This window comes from Ictidomys tridecemlineatus, chromosome 12 (assembly GCF_052094955.1).
Source record: "Ictidomys tridecemlineatus isolate mIctTri1 chromosome 12, mIctTri1.hap1, whole genome shotgun sequence".
Taxonomy (NCBI): Eukaryota; Metazoa; Chordata; class Mammalia; order Rodentia; family Sciuridae; genus Ictidomys; species Ictidomys tridecemlineatus.
This window is the reverse complement of record NC_135488.1, coordinates 29,711,485-29,738,552: the sequence shown is the minus strand read 5'-3', so window position 1 is coordinate 29,738,552 and position 27,068 is coordinate 29,711,485. Positions and strand designations below refer to the sequence as shown.

Here is a 27,068-nt window from a genome sequence, read left to right as displayed (position 1 = left end):
ATCTATTGCCAAGATTTTTACTCTAAATAAAATTATTTTATATCAGTTAAAAATAAGCCAGGCACAGTGATGCAGGCCTGTAATCCCAGCAGCTCTGGAGGCTGAGGCAGGAGGATGGTGAATTCAAAGCCAGCCTCAGCAAAAATGAGGTGCTATACAACTCAGTGAGACTGTCTCTAAATAAAATACAAAATAGGGCTGGGGTCATGTGCCCCTGAGTTCAATCCCTGGTACCTAAAAAGAATTTAAAAAAATAAATTTTAAAATGTACCAAAGAATTTGGCACATAAATATTTAAGTGACTTTGTATTGGAATCACAGTGGTACAGCAAAAGCAAAATTGTCTCCTGGTAGAAATGAAAAATAAAACTTGATGGAGTATTGACTTACTTACCGGTAACTTACTGTGGTTCTGCACTTAATTTTAAATTTAGTAGGACATTTAGAGAACCAGGAAATTTTTCAAAAGTAAACTATAAAAGCAGTTAGTAAAGCAAAAATAAAAGATGATTACAAAATTATTCAACTTGGGGACAAATTGATTCAGGAACCACTTGATACCTTGAATATCTGGAAAGGACGTTTTAATAGTATTAGCTCATTCTTTCTTGTATCCACAAAAGAGACCTGAAAAGAAAGTGGACGGACGGGGCTGGGGATGTGGCTCAAGCGCTAATGTGCTCACCTGGCATGCCCTGGGGGCGCTGGGTTCGATCCTCAGCACCACATAAAAATAAAATAAAGATGTTGTGTGCACCGAAAAGTAAAAAATAAATATTAAAATTTTTTTTCTCTCTCTCTCTTAAAAAAAAAAAAAAAAAGAAAGTGGAATAAATTTCCAGCATGATATCCATGGGACAAGGAATCACCTTTCTATTTGGGTCACTGAGTGTATGAATTTTGTAAATAACTCAGGTGGATGCCAAATAATAAGGACAGAGAAGAAGCTAGTGGAATTTACTTTTTTATCTACTTTATCTTTTGCACATAATCTGCAGAAAAGAAACCAAAGAAAGATGTGCCTTTTTGGAGGGGTACATTGACAAAGATGCAAGTAGTCTTTAGTAACACAGGAAGTCAGGACAAAGTCATGTAACATTCGATGCAATGAATACTATTTGGTAATAAGGAATAAACTTATGATACAACAGTGTGGAAGCATAACATTACATGGTTCATGTAGACAAGAGTTCATACTGTACAAGTTCATTTATGTAAAAGTTCAAGAGCAGGCAAAATTTAGGGTGGACAAAAATCAACACAAGTTTGTCTCAGGAGGAATGGGATGGAATTTACTAGAAAGGACATTGGAGTTCTTCTATGAGGTTTCAGTTATAAACACACATGTTTGTCAAAATGCAGCAGATATACCTTTTAGGTTTGTGCATGTCTTTGTATGTTTTACATCAAATATTCAGCTCTCTTAGTGGTCCCTATAGCACATTATTTAGGGGGCAGTGTATTGGTGACTGCGGTTGACTTCAAAATGCATAAAAATAAAGTGGGTTGATGGATAGATAGACTAAATAAGTAGGGTAAAATGTGAACAGTAGAATCGAGGTAGTGGCATATAGGTATTGCTATAAAATTCTTTTGACTTTATTGTATTATTTATTATGTTTATTTCATAAGGGGAGAAAAGTAAATAGACATAACTGAAATGTAAGAATCATAACTTAATATGATGTTTTAAACTGTCTCCGTTTGCCGTAGGTTGATAGTCTGCTTTCTGAGAGCTGATTGAAAGAAGCTCTAGAACCTAATAAAAGTCGAGATATTTACCAAAGGTAAAGTATGCTCAATTATTGGGTTTTCTTGGGACTAAGCTTATATCTCAATGAGTTGGATTTAAGGCACAGAAGTTGTTTGAGACTTTCTTGCCCTCTTTCCCTTCCTTTCTTGCTTTTTCTTTTTATTTATCTCTGTTTCACCCGAAAGACAAAATAATAATGGTAGATAATATTGAGGTAACAGTGAATAAGATTTTCTAAAATGTACTTTTAAATATTTCCTATCATTATCTAAATCTACCTGGTCTTAATTTGAAATGATAAGATCAAATAAAGAATAGTAAATATTAAAAAGAAGTACCCTTCATTTATTTTATATCCTGTATGTGCCGGGCATTATAGTCTGTACTCCTCAAACTTTTTCTTAAATTTTTTTCAATAATACCATAAGGTACTTATTAACATAAATAAGAAAATCAAGGCTCACAGCAGTTAGTTAATGCATCTAGCATTACTTGGCTTTAAGACACTAAAGTTGGGAGCCTATGAAAATGTTTTAAGGTGGCTAAGAAATACAGAATTCCTGAAGCAAGGGAGAGCACTTGAGAACCTCAGAGGTGCAGGGTTTAGTCCATTACAACCAAATGGAAGGATTGCAGGGTGATGTCATGAAGGTCTAGAAGGAACTAGCTACACCTAGTGGTTGTGGGCTTGTTGCTATTGTGCAGCAACTAAAATCTGCTCAGAATGCACTGTGGTGGCTCACGCAGAATTACCCTAGACCCTTGGCTCATGTAGCCCAGAAATGATCAGAAATCTTGCTAGAAGCAATTTGTCTTTGCTTGGGATAATGACCTTTAATTTTCTTGAAAAGATACTGTGTTCTCTATATGAGTAAGTAGTTTCTGGTTTTAATCCCTGGGAAATTTTAACATTAAATAGACATAACGAACTAAACTGAACTAGACTGTTAACACTTTTGCATTAAGTTCAGAACATCATTAAGTAAATCTGCATATTTGAGGGTATTTAAAGAGTTTATAGCATTCAGAAGAACATGAGAAGGGGCACCAGGAGATAAATAGTAAATACTTAAGTAATAAGACCATGGGGAAGAAAAGAAAAGAGCATGAGATTCATTCTATTAACTTAAATTATTTATTAGAAGCATTTGGAAAAGTTTTACTTAAGCCAGCAATTCAAAGTGTCTAAAGGCAAAGTAAAATATAAATAATTTTTAAAATGTCAAATGGAATTTAATTTACCATTATTGGCAGGATTGATTGTTTAAGGAATTATTTCAAATTAAGTTAATTAATAATAGTGAAGAAAATAATAAAGGTAATCGTGCTTGCTTTGCTAGATTTAAAAACAAAATAATATATACAGACTATATTTGAAGCCCTGGGGAAAGCTAAGTTTTGAATTTTCTTTTAAAAAATATTAAGCGTTGGGGCTGGGGATGTGGCTCAAGCAGTAGCATGCTCGCCTGGCATGCCTGGTGCGCTGGGTTGGATCCTCAACACCACATAAAAATAAAATAAAGATGTTGTGTCCACCAAAAACTAAAAAATAAATATTAAAAATTCATTCTCTCTCTCTCTCTCTCTCTCTCTCTCTCTCTCTCTCTCTCTCTCTCTCTCAAAATAAAAAATATTAAGTGTTTATGGGGAGAAGAGATTGAACCCAGGCCCCTTTGCCACATGGTTACATCCCTCGTCCTTTTTATTTTTTTCTTCTGTGACAAGGTCTTGTTAAGTTGCCCTGGATGGCCTCAGACTTTCAATCCTCCTCCTCAGCCTCTAGAGTTGCTGGGATTGTAGATGTGTGACACTCCGCCTGGCAATAATAAGTATTTTTAAGCCATAGTTAGCTTGTGAATAAAATGATCCCTTCACAGTCCCTTAAAAATTCACACTGATGTTTGCAAGTCTGAAAATGTCATTTTGCCCTTATGTTTGATTAATAGTTAGCTGGTTATAGAATTTAAAATAATTGTTACTAAAACTTTTGAAGGCATTGTTGAGTTTTCTTTGCATGCAGTGATGCTGGTAAGTCCAATTATCGTTCCTTAATAATTAGCCTGTTGACTTTTCAGCCTTGGTGTTTTGAAATTTTAGCAGAATATATTTTGGCATTGTTTTTATCTGTTTAGCACCAAGTGGATAGTTTCACTTTGAAAACTCATATATTTCTCATGAGCTCTGGGAAATTTTATTTTACTAAAGATCACTTCTTTACTTCCATTTATTTATTTTTTCTGAAACATCTTTGAGTCGGGTATTGAATATCTTGGATAGATTGTCTAGGTTTCTAAACCTCTCATGAATACTTTTGTTGCTTGTCTTTTTCTTATGCCTGGGAGTTTCTCTTGACTTTTTTTTTTCCCTCCTAAATGGAATTGTAATTGAGGATTGGGTAACAAATACTGACAGTATTTTGTGTAGCAGCCACAATTAAGTCCATCAGACATTCCAAATATAACACTAACAAAAATTTTTATAACTTCTATGAATGTTTTATTTTACTGATCATGTTGTTCATTTACTAGTGTTTTTTCTTGTTTTCAGTCTTTTTTTTTATACTATCATATTCCTGCTTTCAGATTTTCTCCTTCCATGCTTAGGTTTGTTTTTAAGTTTTCTTCTGTTCTTTGAATTGTCTTTGCTTCCTTGTTGCTCGGATTCCTATTTATTTATTTATTAATTTTACATTTTATCCTTATGTTGCTGGTTTTCTTTATTTAGTCTGGTGGCCCTTTACTATTCATTTTTATTTGAGAATGTGAGCCTGGGTTGATTATTCTAGAGCCCTTTCTCGGGTTCTTTCACTGTGGCATATCTTGGTGTCTTTCCTGTTAGCACCATATGCTGAATGCAAATTAAGTTCTTTGCAGGTGGACAGGGCTCATCATGGGGTCAGGAACCAGCCTTTAGTCTGAGGAGCCTTCAGTGCAGGAATAGGTGTGCTGGAAAGTTCTTTTGTAATTATGATTCTCCCCAAATCATTTATTATTATTATTATTATTATTATTATTATTATTATTATATTTTAAGAAGAATCTTCTGGTTCAGTGGGAAAACAGAAGGTGAGATAAGAGAAGAGAGCTAACAGGCTGAGGATTTCTGTAAATAAACTTTAAAAGTTGCTACCTTTATTACAAAAGAGCCTTAACTAAATGTAAACTTAATGAGAATCTTTGCTCTTTCCCCGAGTAATACAAAGACCCCTGATGGCTTTAAGATTGATTTCCCTAAACGTGCACCCATGTGCATCCTAGACAGATCTTCATGATCCTGGAGTGTTCTGCCGGGTGTCCCTTGTGCCTGTGTGACACTTGATAAGAGTGTCACTTGATAAACGAACATGCTTCTGTTTTTTCCATGAAGCAGAAATTTGTTGCCCTCTCTTGCTGGCCCATGATCCTTTCCCATTCTTTGCTGTTTGGGGTTATTACCTTCGAAAACACTTTAGTCATTTTTTGTTCGGTTTCAGGAGGCAGCGAAGATGGGTGTGTGCTTAGTTTTTATCCTGAACCAGGAATCTTAAGAATCTGGGCTGTTTGAGGATTTGATAATTTTATAGATATGAAGCAGATATTTTCTTGGATTGTGTATTATAAAAAAATCATTTTGCACTCTGGCTCTCAAGTGAGATTTCTGAGTTCTTTCATTCAACAGGCCATCTGTCAAAATAAGCAGCTTTACTAAGTCTCATCTGACAAAACTCTGCTGCTGGATTCTCCCAGGTGGGTCAGTGGCTCCTGATGTCCCAAGACCAGCGGTTGGTGACGTTCTGTCTCTTCTGCCAGCCTCAGCTTGTTGATGATGTCTGTCCTCAGAATTGCAAAGTCCTTAGGGGGCAGTATTTAAGAGCAGGAAGGGGAGGGGGTTTCTTAATGCCTTGCTGTAGAGGCTGGGGGCAGGGGGCATCCTGAGCATGCTCTTTTATGTTCTGTTGGCCAGCCCAGGTGTCCCCCCACCACCTGCAGTGGAGGCTGAGAACAGAGGGCAGGTCACAGGATAGAGGAAGCCAGAGGAGGGTTTGGGGCAGGCACCTGGCAGGGTCAACCAGTTTCATGTTGCCATTTCTCTTTTTCTGCCCATTTCACAAAGGACTTTTGACTCCTACCCTTTTTCCCTTTTATGTCATTTCATTCACATCTGTAAGAGAAAAACAGCTCCAGTAACACAGAAGTCACTTTTCAGAGAGTGAGAGAAAAGCCAGGGCTCCGAATAGTACAAAAAGATTTGATGTTTGAAAACTCCTCTGGGTGCCACGGCACACACCTGTGATCTCAGTGGCTTAGGAGGCTGAGGCAGGAGGATCATGAGTTCAGAGGCAGCCTGAGCAACTTAGTGAGTCTCCAAGCAACTCAGGGACACCCTGTCTCTAAATAAAATGCAGAAAAGGGCTGGGGATGTGGCTCTGTGGTTCAGTGTTCCTGGATTCAATCCTTAGTATCAAGAAAAAGAAGGAAAACTCCCCTATCATCAGTTGTACCCCATTTTTGGTCATTTTTTGTATCTCTTCTCTGGGTGTCTGAGACTTCAACTGAGATATATGAGCTGTCTCTGTAGCCCAAAGCATTGCACCTGTCCCGAGAGCCTGTTCAAAAGGGGTGTGTAGTGGCAGTGGCAGGAAGAGGCAGCCACTGCCACTGCCACTAGTCCGAGTGCCCACTCGGAGTCCGGGTGCCCACCTGCCCTCCCTGCTGCCCTCCCAGGGACCCACTGTGGTTCTTTTTAGAACCTTATTTTCTCTGCCTGGAGTCGGGCTTGTTGGGAGACTTACACAGCTGTGGTGGGGGTCAGTTGTGTCTCATGTCCAGTTCCTTGGCCTTGGCAACTGTAGAGCTGGGGAGGCGTCTTAGAACCCAGAGCCCCTCCTCATTTTAGACTCAGGAGACTGAGGCCCCAGGTCCCTGACATTTCTGAGCCTGGTTTTCCTGCCCAGGGCCTTGGAGCGCCCCTTGGATCATCTAAAGCAATGGGTACAAAGGTTTTTACATGTGGATTTTTAAACATTATTTTTAACAGTAGCCAATGGCCTTGCCTGCTTAGTGATTGAATGATTTTTTTAAATAGCTTTCTAATTGTGACAACAGAAAAATCATTATATTTTCTTTTTTTTTTTAAATTTAGATGTATCCAGTTAAAATAGGCAATAGATGAGAATAAAAATGTTCTTCAAAAGCTAAGAAAAGTAAGTATTATGTGAATCATATTAGAAAAAAAACTTTTTATATAAATATTTTCATGAAGAAGAATGAATTGGAGTCGGTAAGTTCCTGGGTTGCATTAGAAATAAAGCCCAACCCAGAGGTGCTGAGTGGGGGCATGGTCTCCCAGGTGTGCTTCAGAGCAGAAGAGAACCTCCAGCCCTGCTGAGGTCTTCAGCATTAAGGACCCAGAAACCAGACACTGCCTTTCAAATGTGTGCATTGTATAATTTAGATGAGTTGCATTTTGGAGCCATTTTGATTTTAATCCCACTGTGGGTAGAGTCTAGCCCTCGGTGAGTGGAAGGAAGTCTCGTCTCGGTGGTGGCTCTTACAGCAATGACTGCCAGATTGGAGGAGCCAGCTTTACCCTTGGCCATCCCTTCAGGAGTTTTTTTTTTTTTTTTCTATGGGCCTGAGTTTCATCTACGTGTCTAGGGCTAGAGGCTCATGGAGCAAGTGGAAGTCACCTGAAAGTGTCCCCTGCCTGTGTCTGAATCCTTGTTACTGCATCTGAGTGTCTCCTCTGCATTTCTGCAGTGACACAGAACTTTTCAACGCAGGAGGCAGGCTCGCCCCGAGTTTGAAAACCTAGTTAACCCATTTCACAGATGGGAAAACAGCCTTCAAAGGTGAAGAAACAATGTCTCTGTCAGTAAGCGGCAGAACCTGGGACCAGCCCTCTCCTTTCTGACTCTGGAGCCAATATCCTGTCAGACCCTGTCCCCTACTTGACTCTAGAGTGTCTGCAGTGCTCAGCAAAAAACAAAACGAAAACAAAACCATGTGGTTTTGTGTTTTCATTTGGCTTGCATTCCAACTCAATTACTTCACTACATTTCTTGTAACTCTTGATGTATTTCCCTAAGGTAAGTATAATCTCACACTAGTCTTTATTTTGTCCTACAGCACTTACTGTGGTTTTTATTGTTATTTTTTTAAGATGAATGTAATTAGGAAACTAAAAATCATTTTTCAATGAAATATTCTCTCCTAGGCGGATGAGTCTGCACCCGTCAGGAACTATAATCAGAGAAAGGAGGAGGAGCAGAATTTTCTGGACAAGCTCACTCAACAGCTGCAGGCGCTTGCTGTGACCACAAGCAGAGAACATAGAACTGAGTATGCTATCTTCTTGCCTTCATTCCTTTCTTTCAGATATTATATTGCTATCATTTTTACATTTGATTCTGAAATAAATATATGCTATAACAGCATAGATATGAGGAAATGACCACAATGGTCTGAATAATGAGTAGTTATTGTGCATGATAGGACACGTCAAATCCCAAGAGAGATGTAAAGATGTGCACGTCCTAGTCTTTGCCCTCAGATTACTCAAGATGTAGTTGGGAAAGCAAAACAGAGGTGCGAGAAGCTACGTAAACAAGTGTTAAATAGCTAGGATGACGCCCTGAGTGTCAGTGTTGATGGGTAAGGAAAATGACTTGCAGTGTCTACTGACAGGGTCCCCTTTCTTATAAATGTTTTTTAAAAATTTGAAGTAGACACATAATTGTTTTTCTGCTGGAGAGAATGTTAATAATCTCTCTTACAAATTACAAAAGACTTGTAGGTATAAACAAACCCAATTTGTAGGGAGCAATAAAATATCAATTATTTAGACCCTTCAAATGCTCTTCCCCAGCTTTTTACACTGTGGGAAAAATGGTAAGAATATTGACTCGAAGATTCTAGAATTTTCACTGAATTCTAGCATTAAGAATGTCAGAATAGCTGATATTTTACTTAACTTTTCCACCACAAACAACTATAAAAATCTGTGCAAATAAATAATATGCATTCTTTTCAAATGAACATATAACATTAGTCAAAATGAGCCATATAGGACCAGAGAGCAATTTTCAATAAATTTCAAAGAATTGAAATTGTATATATTTTTTGATCTCTTAGAATTTTATTAAAGCTCAGTGACAGAAAAATAACTAGATATCATTAAAAGTCTGCAAATTATGTTACATACTTTATCTGTATGATGCATTAATTCAAGAAAGTATTGCACTGGAAATTGGAAAATATTTCAAATGATAAAAATGTATGACTCTGGGGCTGGGTTGTGGCTCAGCGATAGAGTGCTTGCCTAGCACATATGAGACGCTGGGTTTGAGCCTCAGCACCACATAATACCTTTATTTATTATGTCCAACTACAACTAAAAAAATATTTTAAAAAGGATGTATGACTCATGGGTTGCAGCCAAGGCAGTGCTTAGAAAGGAATTCATGGCTTCAATGAATAATTTTAAAAGATACCAAAAATCAATTATTGAAGCTGTTAACTTAAGAAGCCAGAAAAAAGAACAAGGTAAACCCAAGGGAAAGGAAAAAATACAATGGGAACAGAAAACAGTGACATCAACAGATAAACAGTGGTGCATTCAGCAAAGCCAAACATTGACTTTTCTGTAAATATTAATCAAATTGATAAATTCTTAGCAACACTGATTAAGAGGAAAGAAATACAATAGTGATGAAGATAAATGGCTCTAGGTATATCCAGATACTCCAGTATACATTCAAGAGCTCTACCACTGAGCCACTGCCTCAGCCCTCATCCTAACTGGCTCTGATGGGAAGCTCACTGCAGGCAGACATTGTTCTAAACACTTTACGGATTGTCACTCACCTCATCCTCATGACAGCCTTAGGAGTCAGGTTCTGTTGTTATCTCAACTTTATTTATGAGAAAGGGAGAGCTTACAAGAAGGTCACCCACGGAAGAGAGAGAGCCAGAATCAAAACCCCCACTTGTGTTTCAAGCACTGTGTGAGAGCGCTCAAGCAGCGTGTCCTGAATGGGGGACCCAGGCCGGGGGTGGAGTGCTCTTGTAGCACAGGCCTCGCTCATATGAACCGGCTCCTTGTCCACCCTCAGTCCTTCAGGTCACGTGTGCTCAGCACGGTTGTGGGAACCATTAGTTGTACTTTCCTTTCATTGCTTTTTTTTTTTGGCCAGCTCCAAAAATGGAACAGTTCTTCAAGGTACAGAGGTTCTGCTCCAACTGGGTTTGTATTCGCATGTTTTTCCAAGAGATCTCCTCATACAAATGCTTTTTGTAGAACTGATGTACTTACTGACAAAGAGGAAGATGAGGATTCTTCTGAGGAAGATGAAGAAGGTGAAAATGATGACGAAATGGAAGAAAGTGGTGGAGAGGAAGAAGAATCAGAAGAGGAAGAGGAACAAGAAAATGAATGTCCTAAACAAACAAGTAGAAAATATATTGCTCTTGGAGATTTTACTGCTCAGCAAGTTGGGGACCTTACATTTAAGGTAAGTAGAGAAGACGGGGACCTAGTGTAAGGAGAATGTTTCTAAAGGCTCAGTCTGTTTAAATAAGGGATTATGATTTACAAGCAGTAGTTATGTGAGAGTCTATTATTAAAGTTACCTGTTCTAAAGATGTGGCTTTAGTGTTGATAAATCTTAACAAGGGGTAAAATTTTATAATTAGTTTCTGAATGTCATATGTACCGAGTTATTCAGGTGAGTTAGGCAGTGTTCTAGCTGAGGTAGGGGGAGCACTATCACACTTCTTCCTGTTGGCTTAGACTTGAAGGGGCGCACGTCCATTCTAGGCCTGTGCATACATAAGTGGCAGGTGGGATAGAAAAATGAAGTTGTGGGGTCTTGTTTGTTTATGCAGAGCAGGGATCAGACCTGGCCTAGCTGGGCAGGTGATCTACCCCTGACCTACAGCCTCAGCCATGCAGGTGTGGTTTGTAAAGGATTTGAGACAGTTTTCTGCTAGTGAAATGATTCAAAGAAATTTTTTTTTTTTTATATTTATTTATTTATTTATTTATTTTTTAAATTTTAGAGTGAGAGAGGAGAGAGAGAGAGAGAGAGATAGAATTTTTAACATTTATTCTTTTTAGTTCTCGGCGGACACAACATCTTTGTTGGTATGTGGTGCTGAGGATCGAACCCGGGCCGCACGCACGCCAGGCGAGCGCGCTACCGCTTGAGCCACATCCCCAGCCCCAGAAATTTTTATTGAATATATAAATCTTGATCTTTTGTTTAACTTCAAAGTGTGACACTCATTAATAGTAAAATATGCAAGAATATTGTACAAGTAATATCTTTATTGTTTTTTGTTTGGTTTGGTACCAGGGATTGAATTTGGGAGTGCTTTACCACTGAGCTACGTCCCCACCCCTTTTTATTTTTACTTTGAGACAGGACCCCTTGCTAAGTTGCTTAGAACCTTGCCAAGTTGCTGAGGCTGGCCCCAAACTTGTAGTCCTCCTGCCTCAGACTCCCAAGTCTCTGAAATTACAGGCATGTGCTACTGCACTCAGCTAATACATTTTAATTCATAGGTTTTTTTTTTAACTTTTCCTGGAAAAATGCCACCAATACTAAATAATAATGTATATTCTAAGAAAGTCTTTGCTTTTACATGTCTTCAGTAGTGGAAATTACTGTTTTTCAAGGATGGATTATATTTCGTACATGAACAAGTATTGTTTTCAATGGACAAGTATTGTTGAAAACATGGATTAGGTAGATAGGAACATTGGGTAAACTATTTTTGTTTCAAAATAGGGCTTAACTTAATAGAATCATTTTTCTTCAGGGATTTATATGATACTCCTGGAAGAAATTTTCCAAAGAGAGACTTACAAATTCAAAAATATTTTCTGCAATAATCAAATTGCTAGAATAAGTACGGGTCCTCATAAATGCTTGTGTAAATGGTCCCCATTTGCATGTAGAATTTGAATGTGTGTTGAGCAACCCAAAGGAATGATTCATTTATAGTCACAAAGGTATTGGGGTATGGCAGTAGGGAAGCATTTGATAAAAGTTAGGATAAATATTGAATTAAGGAAATATTTCCTTTTTTCAGTGTATATTTTAAAGCATTAGTAATGAAATGCTACTCATGACTAGTGAGCTTTATTTTTATTTTTAAATTTGTACTTTGTTTTGCGTTAAGAAAGGAGAAATTCTTCTTGTAATTGAGTTCCTGACGGAGGGGCGGGGTTATTCTCTGACACCACGGGTGTCATTTTCCATATCAGCTCCATAGCACCAGCCAGTGTCCAGCAACTCAGTTGGATTCTGGCCTTAACTCCTGGATTTAGCACAGGTGTCACACAGTAAGGGCACAGTTCCACTAGACTGCCCTATGTTCAGATGCCAGTCACATGTCCCAGCAGCCACTTGTACTTCTGACTGATTGGCCAAAAATTCAGAAGTCTCATCTCCTTCTGCAGGGGTCTCATGATTCCCTAGGGTGACTCACAGAACTTGGGAGAACACTTTCCTGTCTGTCCTCTGTATCTGAGGATACAGAGCAAAAATATCTTAAAACAGTTGCGTCTATATTGAACATGTACATTTCTTTTTCTTGTCATTATTTTCTAAACTATACAATACAATAATCATTTATTTGGCATTTACATTGTGTTAGAGATCATAAGTATTTTGTATATGATTTAAGGTATGTGGGAAGATGTATACAGGTCATATGCAAATACTGTATCATTTTATATAAGTGACTAGAGCATCCTTAGGTTTAGTATCCATGGGGATTCCTGGGACCAATCCCCTGAGGATACTGCGGGACAACTATACTTGGATGTACCAGTTTATTATAAAGGATGCAACTCAGGAACACCAGTGAAGAAGACGCACAGGGCAAGATGTTGAGGTGGGGCATGCAGGACCTAAGCGTGCTGTTCCCCAAAGCCTTTGTGTATTCACCCACCTGGAAGATACCGAAGCCTCAGCCTCCCGGGGGTTTCTATGGAAGTTTGTTTATTCTCATTAACTAAATCACTGACCATTGGTGATGAATTTAATCTCTAGCTCCTCCATCCTCCCTAAAGTTTGGAAAGAAGAGCTGAAGGTTCCAACCTCTAATCCCTTCCTGAAGCTGTCTAGGGGTCCTCTAGAGGCACCTCACTAGCCTGCACACTAGAATGGTTGAACTTCTTAGGAATAAGAAAACTTCTTATGGATAAGAATTCAGGAGATTCCAAGAGTTTTAGGAATTCTTTGCCAGCAAAAGACACAAATATATATTTTCATTACACTCATTAAGAAGTAAACAAATAGGGGGAATTATTTTTAATATTTTATATTGTCTAATATATCAAAAATATCGTTTCAACACATGATCTATATTTGGACATTGAGTTACTTGTTTTATATTAGGTTCAAAATCCAGTGTGTGTTTACGTGGACAGCACATCTCAACCTGTGCTAATGTGAAGAGCTCAGTAGCCACGGGTGGCGAAGGGCTATGCACCATGCAGGACAGGTCTAGGTGGTCCTTTGGAAGGCAGCAAGCATTCCAGCTCGTGGTGACATTTATTCAGGGTGTTTGCAACCTATAATCACCATCAATTATGCCACAAAGAACCTAAAATTAGCTTCTATGAGTTACCAAAAAATCTCCCCAAAGCAGCTCACCTGAGGTAGCTGCGTCTTCTCCCACACATGGAAGGAGTGTGGAGATGGCTTTCTGGTGCTGGTTCAGGCCCCACCTGCAACTCCATAGCTCCAAGTGAGGCAGCTCTTCCTGGGTTACCTCTTTAGTTAAGTCAGTGGCCAAATCCTTTAATGATTCTGAGCAGCAAAAGGAAAAAGAGGAAAGAATCAAGAAATATGAGCTGCTATCTAAGGAGGTAAAAAGTTTTCTGGAAGTTAGAAAACTTCAGCCACGTCTCGACGACCAGCATATTTAGTCCCCAGGCCACACCTAGCTGCAAGGGAGGCTGGCTGGCCAGATGGAGTCTCAGCAGGCCCGATGAGTCAGTGGTTCTGCTAGAGAGGAAGAGGTGGAGGGTGGCCACCTGCAGCCTGTTTGGATCAGTCTGAATGTACCTCTTTGTAGACTCTTGGTTGTTCTTCTTGGGTGAAATCCTACATGCTTGTCAGTGCTTCAAAGGGTTTACACCTTTATATCTTGATTTATTTTGCCAATTTTGTCTTGGCAAAATTATGGCCTCCTATGTCAAGAGGGCTTATTTCCCCATGCATCTGCCGAGGCTGGCCAGTACCAGTCTGTCTTAGCCTTTGCCAATGTGGTCAACAAAACAGCCTCATAGTTTTTATTTGTACTTGTGATACTCCCAATGAGGCCGAGCATCCTTTCATTTGATTTACGACCATTTGCGCTTCTTCTTTGTGGATAACCAGTTCAGTTTCTTTGACCATTTTTCAAATGAATTTTTTTAAAAAATCTTTTTCTTGATTTATAAGAGCTTTTTATGAAATTAACCCTTAGAACTTGGTGTTAATGGTTTCTTTATTGACCTTCAGCTGCGTGTATTTTTTATTAGTGAAATCTGCTAGCATTTCCATTTATGATTTTTTAAATTTTGGTATCGTAACTGCAAAGGGCTTTACTCCACCTTTATTTTCTCCTATCAAAGGTAATTCTTTTAATTTTTTTCATTTGAATAAATTCTACCTGGGATTTATTTTGGTGAATTTGCTGTTTACTTTAGTCTTTGTCATTGTTTCACATAGTGAAGTTATCAGTCATGGGTTGAAATTTTTTCCCTGTCACATATAAATTCCCCTCTGTGCCTGAAAGTTTCTGAAAGTCGTAGCATTTTTATTGGTTGATTTTTGTGTTAGTTGGAAAGCACTTCCTGTTTCAACACTTTTCCAGCCCTGTGACAAAGAAGAGGAGCAGGCGACAAGTGAAGAGGGCAGTGAGGAGGACACCGGGGGGACGGAGGGTGAATCCGAAGCTAATCAGAGGTACAGAGCGCGGGAGAGCGAGCAGCTTCTGCCGACTTTTTATTTATTTTTACTATTAAAATAATGCAAGATTTTCTTGAAATGGAGTCAACTTATACCCAGAGAGCTTTTCATATTATTGTTGACCTAAAGGTCATGGCTACTTTAGTTCTGCAATTATTTTTAGTGCATTTAGTTCTAGCTTGGCCTCGCCTAGAGATTGTTTGGTCTTCAGAATCTACTGAGTGTTTGTACTTGTTCTCTGATTCGTGTGGTGAGGGGCAGAGGCTGCGCCTGCACTTACCTGCTCTTTCATTTCCCCAGAACTGATACTCGCCGCAGTGCTGTTCAAAAAGCTATCTCGGAGGTTGGTATCTGCTGTCTTATTAATAATACTTTATATTTGATGTCTTATAATATTTTTGGCAATGAAGACATTTGGGATGTCCTAAGTGTTCTATTACCTTTAGTTCTGGTTGAGTTCAGATTCAAACCAGGATGGAGACTCTTCTAGACTGCCTAGATCTACCCAGGCTCAGGTGTGGAAGGTGCAGGGCAGAAGGCTTCTCTTTCTGCCTTAGCAAGCCTGAGCTGCAACCAGCATTTCTCATTAGGGCTTCTGTACAAGAAGAGTAGATCATCTCATTCATGGTGTGATTTCAGAGCTCGGAATCTTTCTCATTGATCCTGTCCAGATTATTTATCATTTTGGCAAAGGCTGGCATTAGATTTTAGTTATTATTTGAAAAGTCTGAAAAACCCAGAAAGGTAAGACACTATCTGTAATACTGTCATTTAAAAAAAATGACACGACAAAATGAAAATTCTCCACCCCGTGAGTAATCACCATGAACGGTTCAGTTAGCATCTTCCTGACCTTCTACTGCTCTTCTAACTCCCAAGGAGATGCTAGTGGTATCATCTGCTGAAAGGCAGTGCAGTTGGGGTGGGGGTGGAGCAGGAGCATTACAGTCAGAATGTACTTGAAGCAGTGATCTAGAAACACAAAGCTCTGCGCCCAGCACTATGTGGGCCCCAAGTCCTTGTGAGAGTGCAGATCCAGTGATGGCCACGTCCTCTCAGGAATTGGGTCACGTTGCAGCACTTTCCCGACACGTGCACGTGGTGTTTTCCCGTTGGGTTGGGTTTGCTGTGGTGCTGAAGGGACACAGTGGGGAGGTGAGGAACCATGGATGGAAGCGAGCAGACCACTTTTGTTTGTCCTCTCCTCGGCAGATGAACACCATGGGTGTGTTAACCAGCATGGGGGCTTTCCCCGCAGGCTTCAGGCCTTCCACACTCTCCCAGCTGCTGGAGGAAGGTACGGTGGCGCTCGGCCTCTGCAGCCATGCTTGGAGGCTAATTTTTCTCTGGTAGCTAAAACAAGTTGAGGAAAATGCCGAGTCTCACTTCTCTTTGGAGCACGTCCTTTCCTTGTCCCTCTTGTGACCATAAGCAAGGACTCCAGTTCTATGAGAGGACCATCTGTTTACCTGTGTTGTGGGCTCAGCCCTTCCCTATTCTTTTTAATTGCCAGCCCTTTCCTGCTCTCTAGCCTGCCTATCCTGCCTTCCCCTGCCACCACTGTGAGCAGCGCACCACAGTGCCACCGTCCCATCCCAGCATCGTGCCACCAGCCCATCCCGTCCCAGCGAGGAAGCCTCCCTTCCTCTGCTCCTCTTCACAGCAAGGGCTCTCCTGGAGCGTTCTGTGGGCTTTCTGATTCCTGTTCACCCTGGATTTCCCGGTACTTGGCAACTTTTGTCTAGAAGCTCATTTTGAAGGGGAGTCATGAGGTGCAGGCTGGCTCCTGTGTGCCTGAGCCATTAACTGCGGGTGGAAGGGCTGCTTCAAGGTTACTTCTGCTGGGAAGGTTCTTCCTGCTCCTTCCCATCCTGTAGTCTCAGGGTCCCTTCTACCTTGGCAGCGATGCCCGCTCTGGCAGCGCGGCTTCCCTCCCACCCTGTGAGCACATGCACTAGTCTCATGTGCCTACTTCTCTGTTTCCCTCACTCAGCTGTGGTCAACAAGGATTCTCGGCTCCATTTGCAGCTCCTAGCACAGCCCATGGCACAGGGCAGGGACTTAAATGATTTCTTAAACAAAAAAGTGATTTTATAATAAATGTTCTTCATGATAAACTATGGAAGAGAAGTATAAAAATGCTTATGTATCTCCCATATCCTGCGTGGGCAAGGGAATGGCTTCCCTTCGGAGGGATGGGCTGGCTGGGAAGTAATAGTTAAAAAAAGTACCACGAGATGACCTCAGAACACAGGAAAGCAGTTTCAGAGCAGGGGCATCAAAGGGCAAAGCTGACCAGATGGGTCTAGCTCCTAACAAAGAATGGAGCCCGCGCTTGCTTTATTTATATTGGAACACATCAAAGACTTTTGGTAGAAAATTCTTCACCAAAGCAGGATAGAGGTGGGGACAGGTAGGCTGCTTCATTCCTGACAGGTCATACCCATCTCCGGTGCTGCGCAGGACCTTTTGGCAGAGTGGAGGGGGAGTTCACTTGCATTGGGTGGTCTTAATAGCAGAAGTGCCACTATAAGTTCCCAAATACGAGACCTACCCCCTCGCTGGCTTAAGTGTTGAAAAGGTCCTCGTGCATTTTGTGGATGGATTCCTGCACTTTTGTGTTAAGAAGTAAAACTAGGTTCTGGGGCCGGGCTCAATGTAGAGCGCTTGCCTAGCACATGTGAGGCACCGGGTCCATCCTCAGCACCACGGAAGAGTAAATAAATAAAATGAAGGTATTTTGTGCCTCTACAACTAAAAACATATATGTGAAGAAAGAAGCAGGGCTGGGACTGGGGCTTGGGCTTAAATGGCAGAGCACTTGCCTAGCATGTGTGAGGTACCAGGTTCGATCCTCAGCCCCACATATAAATAAAAATAAAGTTACATCAACAACTAAAAAAATTTAAAAAAGAAGCAAAACTAATGGTTATGTATTTTTTCTAAAATATATAAAAAAATGTTACACATTTCTGCATTTTATAGAAATATTTGAATAAATCATCTTCACTGTGAAGCATGTTGTTGGTCTAAACTCTTTAAGATCTTCCTTAAAACTATCTTAAAGTAGTCTTTTATCAGTTTTTATCTTAAAATTTTGAGCATGATTCTATCTTGGTTCATCTGTCTTGGAAAGCAAGTTGCTAGTAAGCCCCTTGGCATTTTGGAAATATCTGTTTCCTAAATTTGTAGCATAATGTCTTAGACTTTTGGTTTTGAATTTCATTCTTCTTTTTATAAGAAAATAAAGGAAAGCTGTTTTTTCAGGGAATCAGTTTCGAGCAAGTTACTTTCTGCAACCTGACCTCACGGCATCACAGCTGGCCTTCAGAGATCTGATGTGGGACGCGAAAACAGGCACTGTGAGTACAGCGACAACAGAGATGCTGCAGCCTGGCTGCCGTTGTCCTGGGGCCAGCACATGAGTGACATGTGGCTTTAAAGCAGTGGTGTTCACATAGCCAAGGCAGCACCTAGACTTGGTCCCCTGACTCTGGTTTCTCTTAGCGGTTGTGCCCTTCTCCCATGGCCACAAAGGATGTAATACTGAGTCTCCCTGTTCATCATGCTTTACCTCAGTGTCTTCATCTGGGAACAGGGATGACAGTCCTCCTAACATCGAGCGGTTGTGAGAATTTATGAAGGCTTTGGCAGTGCCTGGCAGAGTATGAGAACGCAGTCAGTGTTGGCCAGCACTGTGCTTTGGATAGGTGCCCCACGGCCCATGGGTCAAGGCTTGCTGCCAGCCTGGGGGCTATTGGGAAGCGGTAGGACCTGGAGCTGGGGCCTAGTGAGGGGAAGTTACATGGCTGAGCCACACCCATGAAGGGATTGTAGGACCCCAGCCCCTGCCTCTCTCCCATCTGCTTCCTGGCTGCTGCGAGGTTACACATCACGCCACCATGTGCTCCCCGCTCTGATTCCCTGCCTTGCCACTGGCCCCAAAACAGTGGAGCCAAGCGACCATGGACTAAGACCTCTGAGACCAAGAACTAAGCAGACTTTGCTCTCTGCGAGCTGCTCATCTCAGATCTCTTGCAGTGGGAAGCTGCCAGCTCCGTCAGGAAGAGTGGAAGTGACATGATCTTAGTTGAGTGGGAATGAAAAAGTCGGCAGAACCTCATGATCACACTTTTTGGGTACCACCAAGAAAAAAAGATTCTTGCTATGCCAGTATTTGAAGTAGAATATGCTCTTGATCTTTAATTCTACTTTATATGTGCCTGTAACAGATATAAACTGCATTAGAGTATGTCACTCTCTTCCCATTTACCTTGACTTTACCCCTCAGTGTTGGCCGGGGTGGTAGGAAGGGGGGTGCAGAACTTGGTGCCCCTAATCCTCTCACCCTGAGCATCAACTGGCACCTTAGTAGGAGGTGCTGTATTGCGATTGGGCAGAGGGGCTGCTTGGTGCACCAGTGCTTGAGCAGATCACAGTTAATGCCGTGAACTTGTGCCCGGGAACTAAAAACCCAGCTCTCATTACTTAAATAAAAAGGTGACAGATTATTGATATTATCTTATCTTTTGCAACAATATAAATTATTTAAATGAAAAGGCTTGTGATCATAAAGCAGAATGTAAAGTTTAGCTGATTGAAGCTGTTCCTTAAAAATAAAAATACAGAATGCCAGTTTATGTATTCACAATCTGACCTTTATCTGTGAAATAGATTTGAACAGTCAGACCAAACATGACATTCTATGTCAAAGCATCTAAGAGCCAAAGAGGAGGTAGCTGGGTGACATTAATGCCAGGTATCTTGGTTGTCATGCTAGGGTAACTGTCTTCAATTCCACACATCGTATGGGAATGGACCTGGAGACTAGAATACAGTGATTCGAGGGTCAGGTCATATATTTTACCTGCTAGTACTAGTAGTCTTTCATTGAAGTTTTTAAGTAGTTACGAAAAAAATGCAAATATTTCAAATATAACTTTATGCAAAATTTACCTGAAATAACTGGGTTTGATTTTGAACAGACTATTGAAACTCTGTGTATGTATATCCATGTAAAAGTTTTCCTTTTTGTATTCTATGTATATCTTCTTAAGCTGTATTTTACAAATGATGCTTTGGAAATGGATTTGTACCACTATTAGTAGGTTTTTATGTTTTTCTTTCAGATTAAGTCAAGGCCAAGTCGTGTTTCCTTGATCCTCACCCTGTGGAGCTGTAAGATGATTCCTCTCCCAGGAACGAGCATCCAGGTGCTCAGCAGACATGTTTGCCTCTGTCTGTTTGATGGCAGTAAGGTAAGCTCACTGAGTTGAACCATCTCACACAGGATGATGGAGAAGCCCTTGTGTGGTACCACACATTAAATGTGGAGTGCACTGTGTGTGTGAGTGTGTGGTACCGCAGTGGGTTAACCCTGGCTCTTCAGTGTGTGATGTTGGTACACACACAGTTAACCCATCTGGGCCTTAGATTTCTTCACTTATGAGAGGGACTGGTACCTGTCTTCTAGTGTTGTGTACAGTTCAGGTCTAAGTATAGAGCATTGCATTTTTGAAAATGCAATGTATATCCAGCTCCCCAGGCAAGATATGGAGCATCGCCATCTCTGGAATCCTTTTCTGCTCAGCTCTTCCCTTATTCCTAAAAGACCATTTTTTACCTAATACCAAATGATAGTCTGAATGACTTCTAAAAAAATAATGTATCTTTCATGAGATGTAGCTTAAGTGGTGCTTAGGTAGAAATCCGTAGCTTTAATTGCATATACTAGAAAGAGGGAAGGTTTAAAATCAGTGATCTAAGCTGGGAACTTAAGAGACTAGAAATTGAAGAGTGAGTTAAACCTAAGAATGTAGAAAAGAGGAAATAACAAAGAGTATAAATTAATGAAATAGAAAACAGGTGGACAGAAGAGAAAATCAATGGAGATGAAGGTTGATTCTTTGAAGAGATTAATAAAATTGAAAGATGCCCAGAAAGACTGACCAAGATACTTTAAAAAGAGTGAAAGAAAGCTGGGCGAGGTGGCACATGCACACCTGTAATCCCAGCAGCTCTGGAAGCTGAGATAGGAGAATCGCAAGTTCAAAGCCAGCCTCAGCAACAGTGAGGTGCTAAACAACACAGTGAGACCCTGTCTCTAAATTAAAAAAAAAAAAAAAATAGGGCTGGGGATGTAGCTCAGTGGTTGAGTTCAATCCCTGGTACAAAAAAAAAAAAAAAGAAAAGAAAAGAAAATAAATTATCAATATCTCCTATTGAAATAGAAATATCATTACTGATCCTGCAGACACTGAGGACAATAAGGGATATTATAAGGAATTGTATGCCAGTAAATCTGACAACATTGATGAAATAGATAATTTTATAAAAAACCATAATTTACTGAAACTGACATAAGAAGAAATAGAAAATTTGAATTTCTCTTTTAAAGAAATTATAACTTCAATTAAAAAACTTCCTACAATGAAAACTCCAAGTCCTTATGGCTTCACTCTAGTGACTTCCCGCAAACATTTAAGGAAGAAATAATACCCATTTTATGCACTCTCTTCCAAAGAATAGAAAAGGAGAAAACATTCCCTAACATATTTCCTAAATCTAGGAAAAACATGACACCAAACGATGACATTACAAGACCAGTATCCTTCATGAATATAGAAACTAAAATCCTAAACAACATTCTCAAGTTGGATCTAGCAATTTATAGAAAGGACAGTAGGTCACGACCAGCTGGAATTTCTCCCCATGTTCAGATGTACACACCTGTGCATCCAGCATTGGATATGCGAAATTGTAATGTTATTTCATCATATTAGTAGACAAGAAAAAATCATGTGAACATCTCAATAAACAAAGAAAAAACATTGACAAATTCCAGTGCCCATTCACGAGTTTTAAGAAATTCCCTACAAACTAGGAACAGGTGGGAACTTCCTCAAATTTATAAAGAACAAGAAAAACCTAAATTTCTATCATTGACAGTGAAATGTAGAAAAAGATAACTCAGTTTTTTAAATGAGCAAAAACTTGAACAAGCCCTTCAAAAAGAAAACATGAGAAACCAATAGGCATATAAAAATATACCTAACATGTAATACATTATTAGGGGAATGTAAGAGTTTACAGTGAGAGACCCACTTAGATGCTCCATACAAGAAGCCCACCTTAAATAGAAAAACGTAAGTTAAAGGGAGGGGGGTTCCCTATTCAAGATATTAATGTCAGGCTGGGAATGTGGCTCTGTTGTCTCAGGCTTGGGGCGGGGGCAGAGCCATGAGCTGGAAGGACCCCATGTCCCTGTGAGCCCTCTGCTGGCCAAGAATATCCCCCTGGGCCTAAAAATATCCCCTGGGCCAGGGATGAGGAAGACACTGCCTGGGTCAGCCCGATGGATGGCTGGCATTCCACATGGCAGCCAGGAAGTGCGCCCAGTGCTTCTAGAAACTTGGTATTCCTTAAGACTGGCCGCTGGAGACCCATACCACTCATTGACGTATTCTCCCTACTGGAGTCTAATACTCCCATGCCTTGAGGCTTAGAGTGATTTCACATCGAATAGCAAAGGAGGGCATGAAGGCAAGTCCACCAAATGTGATCATCGTGGGCCAGTGCTGATCAGAGTTGTCACCGTCACCCGGAACCTAGGAGCAAACCGAGTTCCTGGCAGGAGGCAAAGGAGAAGGAGGAGAACAAAACTGACGCCAGGCCAGCCCGTTTTCATATTTGGTCAACAACAAAAAGTCAGTATTCTTGGAGATCCATTTTGAATTATGCCTGGATAATTTTTTCATTCACATACCACAGCCTGAAAGTGTCCAGCCAGAGTCTACTTTGTCTCATGAGCCAGTTTTGAGCTGTGTGACTGACAGCATGCTTGATGCCCCAACTCTTTTACTTTTACTTCCTAGAGAATCGTATCTTTTTTAAAAACTGAAATGATCAATTATTTTCAAATGATTAGCACAACCCCAATTGTTTTATGAGAAGCATTTAATAAGATACTGTGTGCTATTACCAGGTAGACTTGATCTTCATAAATTTTTGTAACTTATACTCTGAATTTAATAGTTACTGTGCTAAGGGCATATAAAGATTGTAAATATGGAAAAAACTAAAAAATGTTGCCATCTTAAAATAGGACTTGCCATCTTAAAATTGGACTTTATCCATTTGTTATGTATTCCTCTGATGAACTGAATTTAAGCTTTGCATATAAACCTTTTTTTTTCCTTAAGTAAATGAAGACAGACATTATATGAAAAAGAAAGAAGCAAATGCTTTTGAAGAGCAGCTATTAAAGCAGAAAATGGATGAGCTTCATAAGAATTTGCATCAAGTGGTGGAGCTGTCCCAGGAGGACCTGCCGAGTGTCCAGGAAAAGCCTTAGGTACAGACATGCTCTGACCTGGGCGTCCTGTGCCCAGCGGTGGGGATTGTTGGCTCTCTAGGCCCTGTTTTAGAGTTAATTCTAGCTAGTAACTTTCCAAAATTTAAAATTGTGTGATTCAGAAAGACATTCAAATGAAGAATGAACAAAGGAATGTAGAGAATAGAGGGCTGAGGTTTCATGTATGTGTGTGACCATGCTTATATATTCACACATTAGCACTTAGCGTCCTTTTTCTGGCTTTCATACAATGACTATAGACTTCCAATAATGTGTCATCTAGACATATTTCTGTTTGCCATTGTCTTGTGTGGGAAGAAGAAATAGGGATGAATATTACAGCCACATATTTTCTTGAAATTATTTATGAATGGGAGAGATTGGGAATAATTTAAGCTATATTACATTTGCTTATCTTCCACATTGTATATGTCTATGACATAGGATACTTTAAAGGTATAGCTTATTTAAATGCATGTTTTTAAAATGATAGAAAATTCATGACTGCAATGATTTTTTTTTTAATATTGAATGAAAGGTGTGTGTAATATATATATATATATATATATATATATATATATATATACATATATATATATATTATGCAAAATCTATGCCAGAACATTCACTAGATATAAGTATGTATACCCAATTATGGGGAGCCACTCTGAATGATTTGCACCTTCCATCCTGGAGCCGAGAGGCTTTGACCAGTCACTACATCTTATAGTGACCTGGACATTGCCCTGGTCCAGGAAGTTGAGGGCGTGCCTTCAGATGTAGGTGTGTTGCTCCATGGCCCCTTGGGTTGAATTACACTCATCTATCCCTTGTAACCCTGCCCCTTCTGGCCTTTTTTGGATGGAACTTTCTAAGAATAAGGTCCCCCAATAAAAGCCCGCTTCCGAATGTGCTTGCTCTCTCTCGCCAGCCTCTCGTGACTTTCTCTTGCTCCCCCATTTGGGGAGCCTGAGGCCGAGAGCAGAAAAGCCGTGTCCTGAAGCTTGCTTAAAGGTAAAGCGTGTGTCTGTGTTTTATTTGATGTCCCTGGAAATTCACACAAGTGACCTTAATTTCAGCTGCCCACACAGGTCGGGGGAAGACTCAAACATACATGAATATCCACGAATGTTCTTATTCAGTGCTAATTGCTGAAATTTATCTTTTTTCCAGATATATGCTGTGCATGAACACACATAAAAATGAACACAGTTGAATTTTCCATATAAATAAGACTTATTTTCTGCTTTTTCTACAAACATATCTTTCAATATCACTGCACAGAGACCCAGTTTACCCGCTGCAGCATGGTCTTCTGTCATACTTACAGCAGGGCAGGTACCAACATCATACAGAGACTGTTACAAACATGATACAAGATTGTTTCTCTAGAAATGATGGAAGTACAACTGTTGCCTTTGAAGTTTGTGCACCTAAAATACTGTCCTCTAAAAAATTTCATTTTACCTCATATCAATAGTATATAAAATTACTTGTTTCTCACATACACTTTGATAATGTTAGTTATCCTAAGTATTTTCAACCACCTGTTTCTTTAATTACAAGTGGTACTGGACATTTTTAATTGATTTAGTGGCTTTTTGTCTTCTTTTTTCTTTAAATTGACCATAAAACCAGGTGTGGTGGTACACATCTAAAATCCCAGTGATTCCAGAGACAGAGACAGGAGGCTCACAAGTTCAAGGCTGACCTCAGCAACTTAGGGAGACTCTGTCTCAAAATAAAAGGGGCCGGGGGTATGACTCAGTGGTTAAGCACCCATGGGTTCAATCCCTGGTACCAATCAAATAAATTGACTTTGATGGATTTGTCTATTTTTCTATTGGGTTTTTTCATTTTTAATGTTTATTTCAATTTTTATATAACTTGTGTTTTCCCTTGATAGATATAAGCAATTGTTAAAATAATTGTCTCATTGTCTTGTTTTTATGTATTTTCTTGCTTCTTATCAGTCATCTATCCCCAAATTCTGAAGAAACTTAAAATATTCATCAATCACATCCAATACATCAGATGCACTCCCATTCCCTTTTCTTGACCAGATGTCTTCCAGAGCCTCTGAGGAGTGGTTCTTCCTGCTTCTCTCTGGTGGTATATCCCTGATTCACATGCCATTGCTTTTCCTTAAGGTCCCCATTTTAAAGGTACACAATCTCTCATAACTTTTTTAAAAAGCATGTATGAGGGGTTAAGTTTTTGAGATCTCTTGCTTGTCTAATGGTGTCTTTGTTCTACCCTCACACTGGTTGATGATTTGACTAGAACTGTTCTAGGAAGGAAATCATTTTCCCTCAAGTCATTTTGGATTTTATGCAGTACTAGAGATTGAACCCAGGGTTACTTTACCACTGAGCTATACTCTCAGTGCATTTTCTGTTGGTTTGCTTTTGATCTTGGAACAGAGTCTGTTAAGTTGTCCAGGCTGGCCTTGACCTGGCAATCCTCTTGCCTCAGCCTCCCTTAGAGTTTTCAAAGGCATTGCCCGTTGCCTTTTGGCTTCTACCATTGGTATTGGAAAGTCCTGGATCATTCTGACTCTCGGTTTTACAAATGTAATCCCTTTTGTTCTTGGGAAGCGTGTTGTAACAAAAGAAATGTGATGCACAGCTCTGTCCCTCCATCATACTCAGTACCCTAAGGGTCTGGTCCTCCAGGTCCCTTTATAGGATTTTCCTGTGTAGAGGTGGCATGAAGATGTACTTTCCAAAATGAATTGCCAGTTGTCCATAAATCATTTATTGACCAGCTCGGCCCCTTTATTCAAAATATGTTTATCACATACTAAGTTTTTATATTATAAAATTCATTTCTAATATTTGTTTTAGTCACTATCTCTCTTCTTTATACATATATATATATATATATATATATATATATATATATTTATTTATTTACTCTTTTATTGATTTTTTTTTAAATACATGACTGCGGAATGCATTACAATTCTTATTACACATATAGGATACAATTTTTCTTATCTTTGTATATAGAGTATGTTCACGCCAATTCATGCCTTTATTTACCTTTTTTTGCATTACAGTTCTTATTACACATATATACCACAATTTTTCATATCTGTTTATATATAAAGTATGTTGACACCCAATTCGTGTCTTCATACATGTACTTTGGATAATGATGTCCATTATATTCCACCTCCCTTGCTAATCCCCTGCCCCCTCCCTTTCTCCAATTGCCAAAAAATCAAATGAGGAGGCTGACTTATAGTGGGGTAGGGAGGGGGAGCATGGGAGGATTAGGTGAATTCTGGATAGAGAAGAGGAGTGAGAGTATATCTCTTCTTGATCTTTCCATATTGTATATATGCTATAGCTTTCCTATTTTGCTATCTGGTAGAGAAAATCTCTGATTATTCTTTTTAAAATATTTTCTTCAGAACTGAATATTGGTCAAGCATCTCTGAAATCTGGAAAGCTCCCAAATCTGAAACTTTTTTAGTGTCATGTCCCATTCTCAGAAAGTTGTGGATCTGAGAGCATTTCAGATTGCAAATTTTTGAATAAGGGATGCATGCTTAACTAGTCTATGAAAATATTCCCAAAATCTGAAAAAATTTTGAAACCTGACACATTTCTAATTCCAAGCATTTTATATAAACAATATGTAAGTAAACCTGTATTACAATTATTTTTTTTTCTGTTCTTCTATTTATTTTTTATTTTTATTTTTTTATTAGTTGTTCAAAACATTACATAGTTCTTGATATATCATATTTCATACATTTGATTCAAGTGGGTTATGAACTCCCATTTTTACCCCGTATACAGATTGCAGAATCTCATTGGTTACACATCTACGTTTTTACATATTGCCATACTAGTGTCTGTTGTATTCTGTTGCCTTTCCTATCCTCTACTATCCCCCCTCCCCTCCCGTCTTCTCTCTCTACCCCATCTACTGTAATTCATTTCTCTCTCTTGTTTTTTTTACCCTTTCCCCTCACTTCCTGTTATATGTAATTTTGTATAACAATG

At 39.6% G+C, this 27,068-nt stretch overlaps 1 pseudogene across 1 annotated transcript in view; it reads left to right on the top strand.

Moving 5' to 3' along the window:
- The first annotated feature begins 1,778 nt into the window (after positions 1 to 1,778).
- LOC144369150 (mitotic checkpoint serine/threonine-protein kinase BUB1-like) overlaps positions 1,779 to 27,068 on the top strand; it is a 79,514-nt pseudogene continuing 54,224 nt past the window's right edge. The window contains exons 1-8 of the transcript XR_013428624.1: positions 1,779 to 1,787; positions 7,949 to 8,073; positions 10,031 to 10,244; positions 14,605 to 14,696; positions 15,000 to 15,042; positions 15,912 to 15,996; positions 17,967 to 18,061; positions 19,829 to 19,957. The product of XR_013428624.1 is annotated as a mitotic checkpoint serine/threonine-protein kinase BUB1-like (transcript). The remainder of the gene's footprint in view (positions 1,788 to 7,948; positions 8,074 to 10,030; positions 10,245 to 14,604; positions 14,697 to 14,999; positions 15,043 to 15,911; positions 15,997 to 17,966; positions 18,062 to 19,828; positions 19,958 to 27,068) is intronic.